Source organism: Danio rerio, chromosome 6, assembly GCF_052040795.2.
Source record: "Danio rerio strain M-AB ecotype USA chromosome 6, GRCz13ab, whole genome shotgun sequence".
Lineage (NCBI taxonomy): Eukaryota > Metazoa > Chordata > Actinopteri > Cypriniformes > Danionidae > Danio > Danio rerio.
In genome coordinates, this window is record NC_141026.1 from 20,389,151 (window position 1) to 20,394,187 (window position 5,037).

At 35.0% G+C, this 5,037-nt stretch overlaps 1 protein-coding gene across 9 annotated transcripts in view; it reads right to left on the reverse strand.

The window, feature by feature from the left end:
* The window catches only part of plxnb1b (plexin b1b), a 109,911-nt gene extending 106,539 nt beyond the window's left edge, over positions 1-3,372 (reverse strand). For all 9 annotated transcript variants that reach the window (XR_015493413.1, XR_015493411.1, XR_015493414.1 and 6 more), the window contains exon 1: positions 3,066-3,372. The gene's annotated coding sequence lies outside the window, so the exon portion shown is untranslated. The remainder of the gene's footprint in view (positions 1-3,065) is intronic.
* Between the last annotated feature and the right edge of the window lie 1,665 nt (positions 3,373-5,037).

The window sequence follows — 5,037 nt, forward strand, 5'->3', positions numbered from 1 at the left end:
CGGGCCTACTATTAAGAAGCAGGAGACTGGATTTTGAGTTGTGGAAATAAAAATGACTTCAAGCATGTACAGCTGTGCAATATGATATATATCACATGGACAAACTAAAAAGTCTATTGTTTCACATTATGCTTTACAGTTTATTTTGTGGTGTCACAAAATACATTTCCTATGAGCGCTATATTACATGCCATCACAAGAAATTTGCGATCTTGAAGGTACAACTTTACATTTTGCATTTTATTTTAAAAATGTGCCCTGAAGGTATAATTTAAAGTGAGAAATATGATCACATATGAATGTGAATGTACATTTCTGAGTAAACACTTTAAATTGTAAAAATTAAATGCTCCTTCACGTGTGGTCAAAACATATCAAATATTAATTGATTCATTTAGGAGAAATGGTACTATACTGTGATATATATTGTTATCAAGATTTGTGGTGACCAGCATCTGAAGAGTCACAATTTTACCAGAAATCATGTACTGGTGTATCGATTAAACATTATAAGGACAGAAGAAAAATGTGAAAAATGTTAACAATAATAAATAACCTATGAGCAGGCCCACATGAAATCTGAGCTCGCAGAAATCCATTCAGACTTTTAGCTCATCATTGAGTCAATTTATCTACTTGTGTAAATGTGTGCAAATGTATATTTATTCAGTTTTTTAATTAATTTCAGTATTATAATTGACTAAAATTAAAGTGTTAATTTGATTTATTTACAATATAATTTGTAAAGTCATACTTTCTGTCTTTTAGTATATGAGAAACAGCTTTTTTACCAAATAAGTGGATCTAATTGGATTTGCACAGTAAACATTAAACAAAAGTTTGAAAGCTTCTTTTTTATTTCATATATTAAGTTTTTAGTTATGATACTCGCAAAATAGTTCTGCATAAATCTTTTTTTTTTTTTTTTTACAAAATTCTCGGCAGAAATATCCAAAAATGTTCACAGATTCTGTCTGGCCCAACCCAAGAGTGAGTGAATTTTAAGTTTCACTGTCTAATATAAAACCTGTGTGTCAAGTTGGGAAGGGGTCTATACTTTCCTCTAGGACAGGGGTGTCCAAACTTGGTCCAGTGGGCCGGTGTCCTCCAGATTTTAGCTCAAACTGGGCTCAACACACCTGCATGGAGGTTTCTAGAAAGCCTAGTGAGAGCTTGATTAGCTAACCCAGGTGTGTCTGATTGGGGTTGGAACTTTGCAGGACAGTGGCCCTCCAGGACCGAGTGTGGACACCCCTGCTCTAGGAGAATTCACTTGATCAGAGAACTCCAGTTGAGAACATTTGTCACCCTTTATTTGTTATATTGCTAAGGCCCATTCCAAAACTGAAAATAGTTTACCAATGCAAGAATAAAAGTTCTGTCATTATTTACTCATCCTCATATTGTTTTAAAGCTGTAAATCTTTCTCAAATATGAAACCGAAATAGGACTACTTAAAGAATATTATTCTTCTCTGTAGGTCTTGATAGGTACAAAATGAGTTTTTTTTTATTTCAAGAAAATGTATACTTTTACAATGAATCTCAGAATCTCCCTCTGTTAGGATGTGGCATCGAGCTTTTCTTGAATATGTGTCATTAGATTATCTGACCTGTATTGTACAAGATAAAAGTGAAGTTTTCATAAAATTTGGGAACCTTTCCTGACATATGTTGAATTTGATATTGATTCTATTCTATTCTTTCTGCCTCATTTCTGCCTATTTTCCAGACCTACTGAACTCTAATGTATGTATATGTGCAGCTGTAAGCCCCATTTGAGTATTTGAGCTGAATTGTCCCTTCATGTTTGTTTTTTGTTTTTTGTTTTTTTTTTGCTTAACTGTTTTCATTGTATCATCATTTTGCAAGGAGGTTATTTTATTATAAAAGCAAAAGCTTAATAAACATATATATACATATATACACATACACACACACACACACACACACACACACACATATATATATATATATATATATATATATATATATATATATATATATATATATATATATATATATATATATATATATATATATATATATATATTGGCAATTCCGTGCAAATGTCAACCTTGCCATGAAAAAAAATTAAGTTTTCACCAAAATACAGAAACCGTTTCTGGGTTTTTTTATGTAAGCAAGTATTTTACAGTGCTTTAAAAATACTCAAAAATGCATCTGTCAATGTTTTCAAACTATTCTTTTTGATTTACCAAAGTTACACAATCTGTCACATCCATAACGGAGAGATGTCACATCCATAATGACACTTTTTTCCTCATAAATGTGAAAATATGAAATAAAATAAAATTTCTTGTCCCTGTTGTTCGTTCCCTTTTTATTGGACGTGGAAAGAGACAGATCTGTCCAACAAGACAAATTAAAAGCACGACAATACATGTGGTCTATATGAATATACTCTACAGTTAACAGATTTATGTTTTAAATTTCAGTCACTACACACAGAACTGTCCCGTTATTGGCCAACCCTGCCTATCATCTCAGTTCAAAAATCAAAACGAAATAGAGCAGTCTGCAAACACCTTTAGAGCCATCCATAAATCTTTGCGATATGTAAAAAGGGCAATGAAGAGCCCTGTGGTTAGCAAGAGTAGTGGCATTGGACGGCACAGCTCTCTAGCAGGACAACAACAAATCTGTTATGCTTTTTAAATTAATAGAAACAGGTATAGATCTGTTGAGCTAGCAACCACCGAAAAGACCCAAACGGATCGGTTATGATAAACATACCAAGACACACTTTGGAAAACAAAATCAAGCTCTTATGAAAAAGTAGTAAAATAAGTTGATACAATTTGGATAAAGTTAAAATGTGCCGGATTTAAAGTCCCCAAAGAGTCTCGTGGGGGTCCCGTGTAGTCCAAAGCTACTGTTTAAAGCTCGTTCACAACCGGAACAACTCATTCTAACGCAAATTACCTTCGCTTGAATATAGACAAAATGTTGAATTTTAAGCTCCTCTGCGTGTGAAACTGATAACATAAGTATGTGTGAATAAAACATTTATATAACCATTATTACAACGCACGTTTGACTCACCTTGTGTCCACGGTGCTCCCCTTCTGTTTTGATAAAAAAAGTTTATCCAACTTAGAAACGACGCAAATTCGCACGCTGACCACCACAATGTCCACTGCGCGATCTACTCGGTTTACAGTAAAAATATATATTTACAAATTAAAATAACAAAATAGTAATATTGTTTATTTTTACATTACGCTTTTTATCACACAGGTCTGTAGCTTGGGTTGTAGTTAAAAATTATATCCATTTAAAAATGAATGCTTTGCTATTTTCTGGCCGTTTTCACAGTCGGCATAAACGCGTTACAGCCGCTTTTCAAAGTGAAAAGGTTTTGTGTAGAAATGAATCACTAGAAGAGACACCAACGAAAGCCTTTGGTTCCAAGAGAGGCGACCCGGAAGTAGTTTCTTATTGGTCAGATACGATGACGCCATCTTACTAACTTTTTATTCTTTTGTCAATTTTTTTGCGAAGCTTGGCCCCAGTCATCCTTTATGCTTGCCTGCAAATAGCTTAGATTTTTCTAAAATACTTTTATCCCAAGCTTCAATGCCTAAGCCAAATGTTTGTTTGTTTGTTTGTTTGTTTGTTTGTTTGTTCTTATTTTCCAGTCAGTAATTTGCTACATTATTATTTCCTGCTAAATGTTACGTTCATAAATTTTTTTAAAAAGTCAGAAGTAAACTTTTTATATTTTTTACATTAGTCAGGCTAATTATTCAGTTGCTTATGAATCCTTTTTGTGGGAAATCCTGTGTTTTAGTAACCCTTTTGTAGTTAAAGGTAAAAACAAAACGCTTTTTGTTCAAAGGTAGGAGAACATCGAAGCATCAGTCAGTGTCTGATCTAAGAATAAATCATTCATTCATTCATTCATTTTGGTCTTCGTTTTTTTAAGTTTGTTTAATTCCCCAATAGCGTATATCTTTGGACTGAGGGGAAAACTGGAAAACCCGGAGGGAACCCACACAAACATGGGAGAACATGCAAACTCCACACAGAAATACCAACTGACCCAGCCGGGACTCTAACCAGCGAGCTTCTTGCTGTGAGGCGACTGTGCCAACCACTAAGCCACCATGTTGCCCTCCTAAGAAAACTAAATATTCATTCACTCATTTTCTTTTTGGCTTAGTCCCTTTATTAATCTGGGATTGCCACTGTGAGGCGAACATGCTACCCACTGCGCCACCATGCAACCCTGAAAACTAAATATGTTGAGTTTGAAACGCAAAACTTGCATGTTCATGCTTTTAAAAACAATAACATTATCATCTCCATGTAAAGTTCAGTGACATCACACATATTCCATGTTCAGGTATACAGTACATGAGCACAGCTAAAACAAAGGCAGACTACAGAACCATGCATGAACATGCGCATGATGTTTTTTTCAAAGTGATATCACCAGCTGATATAATAACAGTATTAGTCATTTCTGCCAGACGGTGTGAAGACGGATCATTTTGACAACATTTTTGTCAACATTTCAGTCACAGTCTCACAATGAAGTCAAAGATGGTTGTCTCCTTTCATCAATTTATTCAAAACACTGAGAATATTTCAAGAGGAGAAGCAGGTAAGTGATATTTTTACATGGAGAGCAGACTTGTATATGTTCACAATGTAAACAAGGATCTTCATTCAGCCATCAATGTATAAAGTCACTTCCCTTAATCACATCATGTGCAACCACAGGTTAGGAGAAACATCCACAGGAAAAGGAGAAACATCCACGGAAGACGGCGAGCAAGGGAGAATGTGAGGTGAACCATCTGACTTCGGTTCCAGCTGTTGTACGACTGGAAGCGGAGGCTCTATGGCAGTGGTCCTCAACCCTGTAACTGGAGCTCGACATTCCTGCAAAGTTCAAGTTCAAAAGCTCCAACCCTAATCAAACACACCAGAACCAATTAATTTGGACCTGAACAGCACTTGATAATTACAGGCAGGTGTGTTTTATATGGATTGCAACTGAAATCTGCAG